This window comes from Lissotriton helveticus, chromosome 11 (genome assembly GCF_964261635.1).
Source record: "Lissotriton helveticus chromosome 11, aLisHel1.1, whole genome shotgun sequence".
NCBI classification, from domain to species: Eukaryota; Metazoa; Chordata; class Amphibia; order Caudata; family Salamandridae; genus Lissotriton; species Lissotriton helveticus.
The window spans coordinates 434,524,396-434,542,306 of NC_136072.1; the positions used below are offsets into that span (position 1 = coordinate 434,524,396).

A 17,911-nucleotide genomic window follows, 5' to 3' on the forward strand; every position below is an offset into this window, starting at 1 on the left:
ACGTTTGATGATGTTATGATAAAATTCTCATGCCTTAGCGCTTTACGAGTATTTTTGGATTCATTTTGTTAAAATTATTTGAGACATTTTTGTCTAGAGCTGTGCTCCACCTAGGCTGTGGGCACTCCACAGTCCCCTTTGGTATTTTCGTACATTGAGAGATAGGTGGGCCACATCTCTCACCCAGGTGGATGCACGCATACTTCTCCAATAACTGATCACTTTTGCTTAGCTGATACATAAGAGTGATTCTGAGAAGTGCAGGACCACTTTCCATTTTAGTGGCTGTAGATGGGCACACAGATGGAAGGACAGAATGAATGGTGAAAGACTTAAGGACAGATGAAAGAATTACACCTTGTAGTACCCATTATCTTAAGTAACATTTCATATACATTGACTTTCATATTTATATGAGTCGCTGGGCCCGATTCACAGAACTAACTTAAGACAAAATCCTAAACTTACTACTTTTGGTATTCACAGAAGGCATTTAGTAGTAGTAAAGTTAGGATTTTGTCTTAAGTTTGACTTAAGACAGGCTTAAGACAGGCTTAAGACAGACTCCTAACTGGACTACTACTAAATGCCTTCTGTGAATACCAAAAGTAGTACGTTTAGGATTTTGTCTTGTTAGTTCTGTGAATCAAGCCCGCTGTCTCTATATAAGGTGTGTGTGTGATGTATCGCACTCCGAAACCCTGCCCTACATACTTAGGATGAGTAACACTATAAAAGAAATTAAATACACATGAGAGACAGTCTATGTGAAGATGAGGGACACCATTGGAGGGTGGTGGGAAGGCCGGACTGGCCGGATCGGGGATTTCCCTTGGAGGCTGGAAAGGGGGGTGGGCGGTTTAGTTACTGGGGGCTGGCACTGCAAAGTTCCTTGATATTCAGTAGTTTTCAATCAACAATAAAAGGGGCCTCACTTATATTCAGGCGTGGTTTACCATTGTCTGGTGACTAATGTACCTGCTGGAGCGAGATGCGAGTATTGAATCGTCTAAGGTAGCAAGCTGTAGGCATACTGAAAAAACGTTAAGTGCACGATTGTCTCAACCTAATGTAAACTTATTTTGACTTGTACTTAAGTGATTGTCTATTTACTTAATTATATACTTTTGCGCGACCTCCACTGATGTGTCTGTAAAACGTACCTTTTGTCCCGAAGTTTTGTACTGAAATTTGACCTCCTGTCATGAATTTCGAACCTTTGTCCTGAATTTTTACACTCACGGTCCTGAATTTGCACCCATGCCAGTTGGTCACCCTAGTGCCCTGAACACAACCAACTGCTACCAATTATATGTAAAATCAGTCAAGAAATAGAAAAGCGGTGCCCATGTGACTTGAAGCTATATGCAACACATCCTGAACATAGCCCCTTAGCCTCCAGCCCTCCGAGAAAATTGCCACTGTGGCATTTGACTAAATTGCGGTATTGGCGTATTTTGCTTCTGGCGATCATACTTTTCAGCATCCATACAACAAATTACATCTTCTGGCGGTTGTCTCCTTTTCCTACTGTTGTGTGGGACAGGTTGTCCCATTGATATCATGCACTTTTTGTTCGGAAAGCCATATATTTTAACACAACTCTAAGATGTTCTCTTTTCTTGAGATCATGCATTTAAATTTGGTCCTACTCGTCCCTCGAAAATAAGCGCATCGTCATTTCAAGTATCTTACTTATTAAATCACACATGTTCTGATGCAACAGGCAGTCAATAGGCAGAGTGAGTCACGCCCTCAAACGGACCGACGCCGCGGAAGGAAAAGGCAGTAACCGGGAGGGAAGATGTAACAGTATTTGCCAAGGGATCGTGTGGCAGTTGGGTGCAGGGACCCGAGAGATCCAGGCATGCTGTTCTTGTTTCCAGAGAAGGAGAAATCTAGTCCCCGGCATTACACAGTTGGAGAACTGCATCCGATCAGTCATACTGAACCGACGTCAGAAAGGAAACACCTCCGAAGTCTTAAACTGCAACTAGGCAGGTAACTGTTCATACAAAACTTGTCGAATTCAGAACGTGCTGCAGACAGTTCGTTTCCGCTCCCATCAGAGTATTAAGCCTCTGGGAAATAGCCTAGTCTAGACTCTGCAAAGGCCCTCCTTTAATTCTGACGAGAGAACAGCAATGGCAAAGCACATATAAAGCATGGTTCGTTTTCACATTGAACAGCGCACGAAGCTTATTGTTAGGGGCGGGAACAGGAGCCTGTGGGCGGGTACGCGAGATCCTATAGGCTGAATTTGTATCTACATCTGTAGGAAGTCCTGTATGCTGCCGACGTAGGTCCTGGAGTTCTTGCTGGTTTCACGGTTCGTAGTTTCGCCTCTGTTTTATTTCTGATGCCTAGTTTGTTTGCTCGTGGTTTCGCTGTAAACATGTACTTAATTTACGCAATTCCATTCTCCGTGCTCTTCTAAACGTGCACGCTCTCTGCTTTTAAAAGCGTCAGAAGCACGAGCGGCTGTTTACTAGCAGCAGCTGAGCGTATGACATCATAAATGCGCCAGAGCACTGTTACGCATCACAGCGCAGGCTGCGGGAGCATGCGCACTGCGATTAGAAAACTGCAGGAAATTGAGTGTAGACAAACTTCTGACTGTGGGAAAGCACACATAACGAGGTGTAGATGAGATCCTGTGATGAAATGAGACCCTGTAAATCAACATATCGAGAGGCACTGAATAAGTTAAACGTCTCAGAGCCACATCACTCACGGAGACACGATACATGAAGATGCAGGAAAACAAAGTAAATACGGTGCACTGTGAGGAAAAAATCTGAGAGGCAGGCAGCGTGAGAGTGTCGATTGGCAAAGAGAGAGAAAGGAAATAAAGACTGAAATGCAGATTAAAACATAGGTACAATAATATACCAGGGCAGCAACAAAGTCTGAAAAAAACGTGGCAGAGAGACAGGTTTGCGGAAAAACGGGCACAAGAAAGGGTTAACAGGGATGGGATGGGCTGGGACCTGGGCTTTAAGTGGGATGAAAAAAACATGGGGGGAGGTAATCAAAGGGGCATTGCCGGTGTGATTAAGGGCGTGGCTTAAAACCAGTAAGCTAAAAATCTCTGCTTAGCATAGTGTGCCGCCCAACAGGTATTTTGCTGTTTCCGTCATTGCATCTAAATATGATACACTAAGTAACATTATATCAAGCCAGGGCTATTGGCTGTGTCAATGGTTGCTAGTTGCATAAAATAAACAACAACTATGGCTTTGTTGTTTATAATATTGAAAATGCTTCCGTTCTGAAATGATGACTGTAAGAATTAAACAAGTCTCTTTGAAGTTACATCAAAAGCTTTGTTTGAGCAGTGGTACTGCTGTAGAGTAAATCATTTTTTTCACCCTGAGGGTGTAGGCAAAAATGGAGACCCCCGACTCAGCACCTGCTTTTAAGAACTGCCGGTGCTCAGCACAGGCAGGACCTGATCCATGTAAAGCCCTTGGGATGAGTATTGAGATGGTGCACATCAGCCACTTGGTGCACAGATAACTAGCGGCACAGGCAGGGTGTTTAAAAAACAGATGGAGACACAGCTGTTTGGTGTCATATAGGCCCAAGGACCACATTCTAAGTGAAAGGACGACACAGGCACTTGAATACATGCCAACATTTTATAACAGGGAAGTGGGAGATTCAAATAAAAAAAATCCATAGAACGTATTTCCCCCATTGTCTTCAATAGAAAGAGGCAATTTCAGGTGCTAGACAACCGACATTGTGCCACTTTTGACTTCTAAAATTGGCAGTCTCCACCTGAAGCGGGTCTATTGGCAGCATGTATACACTAGTGATAGGTGGTAGATATTTAGTGCAGCCCCAGGGGAGGGGCTGCTTCATTACGTGTCTAGCAGACAGTGGAACAAAACAGCATAAACTAGACACCACAGAGTCTCTAGGTCAATCAATCAGCAGGACAGCAGTGGGTTCATGGACTGATGACACTGGCTGTAAATGGAAACATTTGCTAACCTTCATAGTTTAACCTCTGATACAGGACACAAAAACTGAATTTAGTCCAATACCTTCTGGAATCATATCTGCTGTAACCATTTCCATGAGATGGAGTTGGTCCACTAAGCTGATGCTCAGATGATTCGTGGTTGGTGTCAACACTTCAAAATGTGTGCATCAGGAGCGTTGTAGTCCATTTCGAAGCTTGACTGGTGATGTTGCTTGACACACAGAGGACAGTCTTGCGACTAGGAAGACAGTCTTCAACCTGTTAAGGCTTCCGCTCTGAGGCCCCACTACCTCCTGCCATCCATCGGTGGGAAAGTGTCAAGTCCTCTTGCGCTTGTGGGGGCCCCTTGGATGGGTTGCCATGGGAAGGTGTTTTATCTGCGTGTATGTTGTGTCTGGGCCGTCGCAAGACCACTGGAGAGTCACTGCCTAGTCACTCCTGCAACCACTGAGGTTGATGGGTCATGGTCAAGACGTGCTCTAGTCACCGGGATCAGGATGCAGGTAAGGTGAGAAGTTAATCGCTGGCTGACTAATTCGTGAGATGGTCATTGGCGCGTCTTACCTGTAGGTATAACGGTGGTGTTGGACTCCACTCTGATTGTTTCGATGCTCCATGGGTGATTGCAATGACGCACTAGACAGGAGCTGGCATGATGAAGTTGCCAGCCACTTGGTAAACCTGTACAACAGGTGATGACAAATTGCCTTGATTGTCGAAGGCCTTCATTCTTGGGTCATCGACAATTTGGTGTAATGGTGGGCATGCATTTACACCCTTTCTTTATAGAGTATCCCCATCCTTCAGCCTGGATGCTCTGAGTTGCTGAGCCACCGTTTTCTGAAAGGTTAGTCTGGCAGCGTGGAGCAGAAACACAGTTTGTGCATACCTGCCGCTTACTCTTGAATTCTCCCGGCATGCTGTAGCCAGGTTGTCCTCATTTTACCTCAGTGGCCTATTAGTGTGGAAAGATGCTCTCAGTCAATGGCCCAAGTCTTCCCGATTATGTCTTTAAGTCCTGGCCACTCTTGATCTTCTCACCTTCTGGGCTTGGTCAGACATCAGGCTTCCCATTCTGAACCGGCTGGTCACACTTACACTTCCTTCTCTTCTTTCTCTTTGGTGCTTCAACATGCACCTTCTTTCCAATTATGCTGTTGAGGCTTCTCGCTGCTCAAGGCTCTTCTCCTTCTGGGTGCAGCGCCATGCACCTTCTTTGGTACTGGCCTACAGGGCATCTCACTGGTCGACTGTCTCAGTAGTGCAGCCACTGGCCTTGGGTTTTGGATTCCAGCTTTGTTATGACCAGGGCTGCCGCTGATCCAATTCTCCTCATCTTAGTTAGTGCTGGATGACACCTGGCCACAAGTTGCGTGCGTCTTCTTCGTAGACCTTCTTGGAGTTCCATTCCAGTAGAGAGTGGGGAGTCTTGCTTCTCACTAACCTTCTTTTGATGGCATAGTGCTAGCCAGGCGCGCAACACCCATTGGGCCCCCGTCGTGTGTGTCAGCCCGGGCTGACACAGCTTTGCAGGCTGGCGGCTTTCTAATTGCAGCCTCACCCGACTACTTATAACAGGTCTTTAAAAGACCATTTACGTGTAAATGAAGCGTTTGGTGTGTTTTCACCTCTTCATTCAGTCGCTTTGTCCATGGTTGGAAGGATTTTTTCCCCAGCCGCCTGTGGCCTCAAGTGTGTATTGCTCCACAGGGATGACATTGCCTTCCTTCACTTTGCTGGCCTCTGTGGTAAATTATGTGGCCAGTTCTTTCTTTCTCCCCAGCGTCATCCACTTTCTGCCATCATCCATTTAGGGACGCGCATAGCCCAGCTGTCCTGCGGTGGTGGCAGATTGCCATTAAGGGGCTTGCAGTGCTCCTCATGGCCGTGATGGGCTTGCTGGCTCTGCCGGCAAAATACAAAATCTTCCCCCTAGGGCTATGAAACTATTGGTGATTCATCCAACATACATATAAAATTGTCCCACAGGTTCAACATTTCGAATTTTATTTTTTTTAGTATCCAAAAATAGAAAAGTGAAATACAGTAAAGTTGACAACTGATTTTTTCCTTTTCTTTTCACAAGCATTTATGAACAGTTAAATTCATTATATAAACAACAAACATAGGCCCATATGAATAACACAAAACTAAATGAAAAACAAATACAAACAACAAAATCTCCCATGGCAAAACTGAATCATACACATTAACAATGACCAATACAGTGGAACAGTAATATCATTTATAGAACAAGCATTAGAAATGCAATCGGGCTCGGATTTATTTGAGTTTGAGCTAATGGCATTGTAAATGCAAATGTATTGTTGCTATGTGTTATGGAGTGTGTTCATGTGGTGTGTACTGCCAGTGATCTCCTTGTGAGTGTGAGAATATTGCACCGTTACTGCCTGTGATGTCCTTCTTGTGAGTGTGAGAAGCTTGCACCTCTGCTGCCTGTGGTCTCCTTGTGAGTGTAAGAAGCTTGCACTGCTGCTTCCTGTGATGTCGTTCTTGTGAGTGGGAGAAGATTGCACCTCAGCTGCCTGTGGTCTCCTTGTGAGTGTAAGAAGCTTGCACAGCTGCTGCCTGTGATGTCCTACTCACTACTCTACTCACTACTCTACTCACTACTCTGCACTCACTACTCACTACTCTACTCACTACTCTACTCACTACTCACTACTCTGCACTCACTACTCACTACTCTACTCACTACTCTACTCACTACTCTACTCACTACTCTACTCACTACTCTACTCACTACTCTACTCACTACTCACTACTCTACTCACTACTCTACTCACTACTCTATTCACTACTCTACTCACTACTCACTACTCTGCACTCACTACTCTACTCACTACTCTCCACTCACTACTCTACTCTACTCACTACTTTCTACTCACTACTCTACTCACTACTCTACTCACTACTCTACTCACTACTCTACTCACTACTCACTTCTCTACTCACTACTCTGCACTCACTACTTTACTCACTACTCTACTCACCTCACTATTCTACTCACAACTCTATTCACTACTCACTACTCTACTCACTGCTCTGCACTTACTACTCACTACTCTACTCACTACTCTACTCACTACTCTACTCACTACTCTATTCACTACTCTACTCACTACTCACTACTCTGCACTCACTACTCACTACTCTCCACTCACTACTCTACTCACTACTCAACTCACTACTTTCTACTAACTATTCTACTCAATACTCACTACTCTACTCACTACTCTGCACTTACTACTCACTACTCCATTCACTACTCACTACTCTACTCACTACTCTACTCACTACTCTACTCACTACTCACTACTCTACTCCCTACTCTACTCACTACTCACTACTCTGCTCACTACTCACTACTCTACTCACTACTCTACTCACTACTCTACTCACTACTCTACTCACTACTCATTACTCACTACTCTACTCACTACTCTACTCACTACTCTACTCACTACTCTACTCACTACTCTACTCACTACTCTGCACAAGGCAGCATCTCACTTTGCCCACAAACATGTATGGTGTGACAAAGCAGTGAACTGGTACATTGCCAAGCAACAATTCATTCAAAGGTGGCAAGTGGAGGATGCTACTACTCCTGCTTTCTCGTCCCCCCCTTCCTTCCCTCCCTCCTACTCTTTACACCTTCCTTCCTTACTGCTCACGCCCAGCCATCCGGAGCCCCCTTTACAGCCCCCCCACCCATCCGTCACCTCGCTGCAGTATTGACAGGCAGGGAGATGGGGCTGAATGAATCACGCAGATGGAGACACCAGAAGAAGACGCTTGCTCCCTGCCTCAGAGAGTCTGCAGCCTACCCTTGCTATCGGGCCACCAAACTTCGAGAGACAGCCCCCTCCCTCCCTGAGAGACTGCAGCACCGTACCGGCGGTTGCTGGAGGAATGGAGTGAATATTTAGATGAATGAGCTGCCGTTACAGGAGCCCGCGCTAAGGTAAGGTGCTGGTCGTTCCAGTGTTTGTCCTACGGTTGAGCAGGTATCTGCTGAGACTCAGATGCAGGGCAGCGCCTGCGGATTGGGGCATTTATGTGGGGCAGAGTCGGAACAGGCAGCAGGGGAGGGGATACCATTGGCACGTGTTCAGTTTTGCCTAATGTTCTGGTCAGTGCTACTTCACAATGAGCGTTTATTAAATGCAACTAATCACAGAGCCATTGTGCTCCTGTGTGTGCCCGATCCGTGCCGCAGTTTACACCGGTGCTGTTGTTTGTCACGGTGAGGGTGCCCTTAGTTTAATTGTGCAGTGTGTGCTACATTACAGTGATATAGTTTGCAGATTACTTTCTGTCTACACCCCTGCTGAAGATGGTGCATGCTCTCACACAATGCATCAGCCCGACTCAGAAACATCTGGGGGCATGGCGAGAATGTGCTGGAGTCTGAGCCTCTGCAAGTGGTGCCACCCGTGTCCTGACCTCGCCCTCGACACATGCAGACAGCGCGCACACGCATGACGCCCCGAGACAGGCTTTGAGAACACAGGTCACAGCACTCGCATGTGATGGTGACACCACCTCAAAAGCGGGGCACCGATTAATAAAAAAAGGCCCCATTACATAAATAAATTTCCCCCGCGCGCCCGACAAACGCACTGCTCGATGGTGAACGCGCGCACACCATCTGGAATGCATTACACGGCCACCCTGACAGCTCCTAATTAAGATTAATGCACTGCCGAGCACGTAACCGCTGAGAAAATGCCCAAAATGGCGCCCGACAATTACATCTGCCCAATCGCATCACGACTACTAAAAATACATCACCGCGAGGACCAATCACCATTCAGGTAATAAAAAAAAAACTCGCGCACTACGGAATGTGTCTTTCCCGAGGCCCTAAAGATTCTTTTTTTTTTTTTTCTGTTACATTAGGATCTCGGAGCTCCGCCCCGAGCCCTAAAAAGGACAAACACATAGAGACAAAACGCCGAAGGGCGTTTTGGAACACTAAGACGCATACATAGTTCCTTCTTCAGGGCATAAGCTTTGAAATACTTTCAATATTGTAGGACCATCTGTGTGCGGCGAGGAAACCACCAGATATGTGGTATAGAGGCTCAGAAGGAACAAAAGTTACATTCTAGGAGGTAGAGGCTTGAAGGGAAAATAAGTCTACCTGCACTTGGCATCACCAAAAGTCCACGACAGGCAGTATAGTAATCATCATGGATTAATGACGGCCAAGGGATCTAAAAGCGGCTCCAATAGCTGATTGGTGATAAGGACCTCTAATCGAATGACGATTGAAACCTTCAACAGTCCGCTACCCATGTAGGGATGAGGGGGACGTGAAATGGAGTCTCAGTCCGACATGGTTGTAAGAAGCATAAACGAAAAGAGTAGAAGGATACAAGGACACTGGGCGATTCGATCCAAATAATCTGAATCTGAGTTAGAAAGTCGGTTGTCACAGGTACGAGTGGAGCGGTACACCTCCCCGGTCGCTCTGTCCCCTTAGCAACTCTGAAGGTGGGAGACGCTCCTGCTGCCTCTCCAAATGGCAGGCGGATTGTGCCTTGCAGATTTGATGTTCTATTGAGGCCGACTCTTACAGCAAGGGGCTTGCAGTGTCCAGGTGCCTCATGCAGTGAATGCTTACTGCGCCATAAGTTGGCAGGGTATGCTCAGAAATGAGTCCCTTGCTCACTTTGCCACTGGATTCAAGCAAGGCGGGCTGAAGACGGCTGCAATGCCAGAAACCGGTCCTGGGAAGCTTGTTTCCAGTCCAGGGAAGGCATGGCTTGGCAGTTCGGGCTGGACTGTTCCCATGAGGCACAGGGTCAGACTGATTTGCATATGGCCATGTCTGAACTGTGGTGGCAGAGTGGGCTAAAGAATGGTGATGGATTAAACCCAGATCAGTTGACTGGGGGTGAGTGCTTGTATTGTCAACGCTCCGTCCATCATTTCCTTTGGTTTTGCTTTGTTCGCCATAAGTTGGCAGGGTATGCTCAGACGTGAGTCCCTTGCTCACTTTGCCACTGAATTCAAGCAAGCCCGGCGGAAGACGGCTGCAATGCCAGAAACCGGTCCTGGGAAGCTTGTTTCCGGTCCAGGGAAGGCATGGCTTGGCAGTTCGGGCTGGACTGTTCCCATGAGGCACAGGGTCAGACTGATTTGCATATGGCCATGTCTGAACTGGGGTGGCAGTGTGGGCTAAAGAATGGTGATGGATTAAACCCAGATCAGTTGACTGGGGATGAGTGCTTGTATTGTCAACGCTCCGTCCATCATTTCCTTTGGTTTTACTGCGCTAGCTGCAGCGCCAACCCCCTTCGAAACTCCCCTGCCATTGAGGCCTCAACTGCAGGCAGCTCCGCCGGCTCTTGCTAATGCCGGATGGGTACCTATGCTACAATATTGGTGCTCCACTGCAACCTTACTGGTGGCTCGTCGCACTTGTGGGATAGGGCATGCCCCTCGGTGGTCCTCCCTGAAGGCGCCACTTCACCCCCTCTTCACCATAACAAACTACAGTTGTTCCGATATGTGGAGGGGGGCAACGGCTAGGGTAAGGGCTGGCCATGGCCTGAGTGGGAGGTGAAATCGCCCACCTCGTTGCCAGTGTAGTATCTTGGGCACTTGGTCCACATGCTAAGTGAAAGGATGACACAGACGCTAGTGTTAGGGGCAGGTATCTGGCCCAGGACATGTGCGCACAGCCCTTCTTATCAGCAGGGTCCCCTGACTGGTGACAACTGTGATCAGTGAGTTTGAGGTGGGTGTTAGCTCAGCCTCAGAGGAGTAGCTGCAGTATTACGTATCCAGCTGGACACTACAAGCTGGACCTGCACAAAACTTAAATTACACAGTGACATTCCCAAATGTTGCATTCTACAAAATGTATCAAGTTCTTACAACATCATATTTAGGGATTAAGTGCAATTTTGACCTTCAGGAAGCTAGATCACGAAGAATATGTCTCGCCAAGAGATATAGTGTGGTCGAACAAGCCTCCTGCCGGTACCTCCTATAATGTTTATACGCACTATGTCTTCATGTCGAAAAAAATTAATTAGATGCACTGGCAAACCATATTTTAGGCACATTACATGCATTAAATTGCATAATTTTGTGAAGACTATAGCACATTTTTTGAATGTTTTTCAAATGGTGTTTCACACACCCTTAAATTACAGACTTGTACAGAAAGAAATATAGTTCTAAAAGGTCAGGTGTCCACAGATAGACGCAGACATTATCTGACGTGCCTGCTTACTTATATAGAAAGTATTAGTAATATTAGACATTCTGAAGCTATTCAAGTCACTCAACTCTTTTCTTGCCGTAGTAACACCGGTCAGAGGCATTCAAACCTATGAGTGTATTTTCTGGTGCAGTATTTAGTCTTTTCATGTTATTCTCGTTCTTGTGCTTCTCATATGGTAGTGACTGGATTTGATGTTTCAGAGTCTCCAAATCAGTGTTGGAAATCCTGCTTCATTGGTACTGGATATTCTGAATTTGAGATCTAATAATATGACTAATAAAACAGATTTTCCTTCAAGTGGTTCGTTTAACCATTCTTTATATATTGATGACGAGAGTGGACGTCAGTGGCTGACTTAAGATCTTTAAATAGTAACATTCTGATTTATTTTTATCACTTCTCCCAAAACAACAGATCTGCTTGCTCAATTGCATGCAGCAAAATATTTTCAAACCATTGATTGTAGTCAGCTAATATTATCAGATCAGTATTTGACAGCATTCATAAAGTCTGTTGTTCTTTATCATGATTTACGCATGCCTTTTGGATTAGCATTCATGGTACCAGTTTTCCTACAATTAACGTTTCAGTTATTTGTTGATGTCCATGGTGTCGTCTCGAGCATATCCAGAGCATATCAGAATCGAGAATATGAAGGCAGAGATAATTAAGTTAAATTATTGAGTATTTTTTGAGGGAGAGGCATGGATGTTAAAGGGGAAATATATTGCGTTTTACAGAAAATGTCAAATAACCTGAACGTCACATTACTTCAGATGTTCTGAAAACTAGGAATAGTTAATCTGAGTCAATTTAAGATGCACCACATCCAAATGGTAAAGATAAAGTTGATACATTTTTTGGGCTTTGTTAGTACTACTATCATTTTTTTGTTGGTTTTTCAGTACTTAAAGAGCATGTTAAAAATTGTTTGCAGTTACTCTGAATGTGTGTCAGTGAAATTCAATACAAGGTATTCTTTAAACTAAAACAATTGATAATACAAAATTCTGCTCTGAAGCTGTACCTGTCAAATGTGTGGTGTGGTCTTACTGCGGATGCAGGTGCAGTGGTTATTGAAGCTGTGCTGTTTCAAGTAGTGGATGAGAAAGAGAGGAAAGTAGCATTTGCCTTCCTCTGCTTAAGAAGCTTAAGAAATTATGAGATTCACTACAGTACTATCTGAAAGTAAAGCGCTCACCCGTGTACGGTTGGTAGAAAATGTCAAGGCTAACCTGTTGGGGACTAAGCTTATGACACCCACTGATTACACACCACTAATTTATCTTCTAGGTAAGAAGGTATAGGTAGATCTTTTCTAAGGCTTGAATGTTTATTATCCTGTCTGCGGGAGTTTTATTTTGAAATTAAGAATGTGTCCTGGGAGTTGCAACTCAAGGGTTGGTTTTGTTACATTTTCCAGTTAGGAATAGTTTGTGGGTCTGGAACAAGAACATTGTTTGACTTGGTGATCACATTGTGGATGTTCTTGAAGTTGGGCTATTTAGGTGAATGGAAGCAGGGATTTGCTTAAGATTGTGTCCTGAAAGAAGCTAAACATTACAAAGTTAAGGGGTGTTCAGGGGTAGATGTTTAAAAGAGGAATTTATATATTAAAATTTAGGATGTATTAGGCATTGAAGATGTGGCTTTCCTTGGTGATTTACCAGATGGAAGTTAAAGAGTAGCATATTACCATAGTGCATTGAGGACTCATGGGCATTACAGTAGACACACAGGGATTAAAAGCCATGTATTGGTGGCCCAGCACGGAAAGTGCTGCTGAGATTTATATTATGCATTATCCCACATCCTAACTATCTGATAAAAGGGGCGTAGGTCATGATTCACATTTATTGCCAGTTGAGTGCCTATGGATTCCTTGGGAAAAAGTCGCTATTGACTTTGTAGGGCCCATTTTGTTATTATGAGTTGGAATATATATTTTTCATCAAATGAGTAGACTATCAATCCACATGGGTTTATTTTTTATTCATGAGCACTTCTACCACTCTAGACTTGTACATTTCTTTCACAGACTATTTTTGCAGTAGACTGATTGACTAATACCATTTTGTCTTACAATGGCGATAAGTTTGTTTCTCCTTCCACGAAAGTGTTCTTGAGTATATCAGGTATCAAGTATATTATCATTGTTCTCTATAATCCAGAAACTAATGAGGTTGGTTGAGACAGTCTACAGGATGCTGAAGGACAACATATGGTTAGCTGAATATAACATTTCCTTGACCTCTCCTCCTCCCACAAATTGTCTATAGCATTCAGGGTACATAAAGTGCATGTAGTTCCTTCATTATCATTATTAGCAGGTTTCTACCTTGCTGTAAAAGATTTGAAGGATGTCATAACAAAATTTCATATACAGTGTTTTATTACCAAATGAGGTTGGACGACATCCAGGTACTGTTCAAAGCCTGGACTCAGTTTAACAGTAAGAAATTGTACAGTCAACCATCCCAATCTAGGGTTTTGCTGAAGAGTGTTCAAAACATATTCACGATATATCTGCTTCAAGTGCTTTTTTGAGTATGCTGTTGGTGTTTGGGGATCACTCCAAAAGGAGGTTGAGCCATTCTTGCCAAACCAAGTCTTGACATGGCGGAACCATGGGAACGTGGAAAGGCTACCAAGTCCCAACAGTTCCCTTAGTCGCTCTCTGTAGGGTACCAATTTCTGCGTGACCCATATCCTTATCCAGAAGAGCATGGGTCTCAAGATGGCTAAGTGCTGTATTCTTTTGATGTCAATATCCTGATAAACAGGTATCAATGGTGTAGACCTGGAAGGTATAACAAACTTCTTAATAGACTTGATCTCGCTCAGAGTAAGCTGGTCTAGATTGTTTACACCCCACAGTTCTGCACCATATAGTGCTGCTGTTTGGTTCTTGTACGTGTAAACCTCAAAGGCCAGGTAGATCGCTTAGATGTAGTGACTTGATGATGCTTATTCATGAAAGTCATAGCGCTGTGGGCGAGAACAGTTTTGGATTTGTTTAAGTGGGGTAGCTATGAAAGTTTAGAGGCCAGCATTGTACCCAAATAACTAAAATTGCGTACACGCTCCAGTTTTTGCTGCCGTACTACAATGTTTTTCCTAAAAGTCTTATGGGGTCTAATGGCCAAGTATTTTATTTCACCAGAATTCATTTCTAGACCCTTGTCTATGCAATAAGCATTAAAGCTATTGAGTAGCTTTTGTAAGCCCATCGACATTTGGGACAACAAAATAATATTGTCTTCAAAAAGTAATGCAGGAACTGGGGTGCCACAAAGGTTTGGAGAATCGTGGTTACACTCCTGCAGATTCTTCTGTCAATGTTTGGTGGAAGAAGTGAATCAAACTGATCAATTCAAGATAATGAAGTGGGTGAAGTGGATATGTACAGTTTATTCTGATCAGTCTGGGTTTGATCCTGCGGACTGCTTCAATTTGAACGTATCTGGCAAGGGCAACGGAAGTAATACTTTGAGGAAAGAAGAGTTTGTGTACCTAAATGGATATATGACTGTGGTACTTACTGATTTTAATAGGTACGGCTTTATTATTTACTTCTGTTGAGGTACTCTTAGTTATGGTTTAAAGGGTTATATATCTTTCCTTGTACTTTAGTTGGTATACATCATTGGTTTCTGTTTTTAAAGGGGAAAGATGTGTTACACCTGTAAATGAATGTCTCGTGCCTGTTATTCACATATGTTAGTGGTGGGTTCAGACGTTGCAGAATCTCTGACAAACGAACATCCTGCTTCGTGGTACTGTATGCTCCGTCTACGGGCTCCTATAATTTGATTAATGAAACATATTCTTCCAACATCTGCTATCTGATTGGAATATTCTTCTGTTACATGACTTCTTATTGGCCTATAACCTATAATAGTAATATGACAGATGGTATGGTTACTGTCATACTGTGGAGGATGGATGTTATTTTTCCAGGGTGCACGTGTTATGGTGTGCTCAATGCATGCTGCGTTATAATTTTTTTAGATGAAATTTTTTTATTGTATGGCATATATATAGTACTACGGTGTGCCTGTAGGTGGAATGTTACAATCTGCATATTAGCTAATGGGTTATTTCAACTCATGCACAACGAGTGCAGAAACACTCCAGAGCAAATATAATTAGCATTTTGCGTTGGGTGTCTGTTTGCTCCTCATTTACACCTGTTTACATAATAATGGGAAATAACGTGCACAAAGAATAATTGTAACCATTTTGCATGTACTATTATCCCCGCTCACAGGGTGACATGGGCCTTTACCGCTAACTGACTGTTTTTCTGGGAATGTCTCTTTAATGGTAGACAGGCATGTTCTCCTGTCCTGAGTCCCATCTGCATGCAACACTGGTATCCTGACTGTTTTTTTGGCCCTGGTGTCATGCCAATCTAGTATGTGTGCAGAGTCCTAGGCCCGTCCCTGGTAATGTGAGGTCCAGAACCTGTTTTGTGACATTGATGGGTGCACCAAGCATGCTGTTGTAGTGGGCATTGCATTACAGTCTGTGTCCTTGGGGCATCACCTAGATCAGTGAATCTCTACTGTGACGAGACCTTTTTCTCTGTGTCAGTAAAAGTGCAATCTACTGACCCCATTCACATCTGCTGTTCTGTGAAACCCAGAACCTGGTGCTGACATTCCGTGTGTGTGTTAAGTACATGTATGTGCAGTGACTGTTTAGCACTTGAATGGTAGTAGGATTCTGTCAGCATGGAGCGGGAGTACTTTCAGCAGTGAGATCCCTTTTGGATGCCCCTGGTTTAGCATGGCACAAGATGAAGGACGAGGGCAGTGTCTCCATACAGTGGCAGTATATTGCCTTCATTCCTGTGGCTGGAGGATGGAGAACAGGACTTTGAAGTGAGGAAGCATGGACTCAGGACTAACCTCAGAAAATCAGTGCGTTCTTGTTAACAAAGGGCAGTGCTCAGTAGGTACTTCCTGAGCACTGCCATTTGGTAGATGGTAGGGGCGAGGGTTTGGACTGCAGTTTCTAGTGTTTGAGGTGTGGACGTTTCTATACAGGCCCTGTCTCTGATTCCTACTTGAGGAAGCGGGATGACAGCAAAATGCAGGGATCTCATGCTTCTTTTGTATACTCCTGCTTGGAGCCAGCCCCTTGGCTACCTCCTGGGAGAGCCATCACCTTGCACAAAAACCTTGTCTGTGGAATAGCTAGATAGTTACATGTGAAACAGAACAACCCAAACCACTTCCGGAGCCTTAAACAGTGGATCTACGTCCCTTGTCTGCAAACCATTCCGTTTTGTACCAGTTCCAAGTTCTTCCTGACCGAGGAAGGGAGTGCTCTGCAGAGTACCTAAAGGGTTGCTCTTTGATCAGAGCTGGTATCTGACTGAAATCTGTTCTCTTTGAGGTGAAAGGACATCACATGAAGTATGCTGTAGGATGCTGACTCTCTATATAGTGTATTAAAAAGAAATACACTGTTCAGAGAGTCCAGGGAATCCCCAATTGGCACACCTAGGTAAAAGCAGATAATTCTAATGCTCTTTTTGTGATATTGTGGGCGAGCAGTTAGGCTTATCAGAGAGTAGTGCTAAGCATTTGTTGTCCCACACAGATGCAATAAATGGGGCACACATTCAAGAATAAATCTGAGACCAATTTGTAAAATTAAAGACTATTTTTATGTATTGTTTGGAAAAGTAAGTAAAATGTTATTGTATGATTAATTAAAATCTTACAATTAGAACAATTTTTAACACACACCCAATTAAACATTTCTTTTTTTTTTTATTGAGATTTTGGTGCAGTAAAAACAGGAATGAAAAAAAACAGACAAATACAATTTCATTGTTCCTTAAAGGTAAGAAGTATACAAAGAAAAAAACAAAAAAACAACTATACTGTACAGATTCCAATTCAGAGTAGTTAAAGACTTTAAAAGCGCGGGTCGGATGGTAGCAGTATACGTTCTTTAAAACGATCAGCTTATGAATAAAAGAACCTAAAATCATTTTTTTTAAAAAAAATTCAGCAGTTAATGTAGGCTTTGACATACAATAATTTAAAATGCAGTTATAGTCTTGCTTCCCTCCACTTTCTGAGAGGTGCCCATATACTTCTACCCATTTCCCGAATTTTTTGCCCTTCTGTTCATATAGACACGACTCTATATTATGCATGCCCAATAATCTAGCAAGCCACATTTGGAATGAGGGAGCGATGGAATCCTTCCATCCCGATGAAATGAGGATCCGGAGTACTGCAACTGAAATAAAAACAAAGGCTTCTACATCTTTACCCAGCATCACTTTGTCGTCCGTGCCTAATAACATCAGGGTAGGGGATAGATCGTTTTTATGACCTAGCAGCCCCTCCCAAAATTTAATAATTTCATTACGAATGGGAACTAACAAATCACATTGATAAAACATATGTAGTAAGTCAGCTGGGCCGGTCCTACATCTGGGACATTTATCGTCCTCCCTAACCCCCCAGGCAAATAACTTCGCTGGAGTATGATACAGGTTAAACAATGTTTTGTAATGCTGGGCACTTAGATTTGAGGACCGAAATAATTTCTTATTCAGACGTAAGGCTAAATCCAAATCAACATCAGGGTTTGCCAACTTAGAGGCCAGAGCTGATTCGACCTTCTCCAGA

General features: G+C 43.8%; 1 protein-coding gene across 2 annotated transcripts in view; it reads left to right on the forward strand.

Annotated features, from left to right (window-relative positions):
• The first annotated feature begins 1,498 nt into the window (after window positions 1-1,498).
• The window catches only part of RHBDD1 (rhomboid domain containing 1), a 440,372-nt gene continuing 423,959 nt past the window's right edge, over window positions 1,499-17,911 (forward strand). The window contains exon 1 of one of the 2 annotated variants that reach the window (XM_078665925.1): window positions 1,499-2,001. The gene's annotated coding sequence lies outside the window, so the exon portion shown is untranslated. Of the gene's footprint in view, window positions 2,002-2,113; window positions 2,330-17,911 lie in introns of those variants that run through there. The other variant, XM_078665926.1, reaches the window with a different exon arrangement.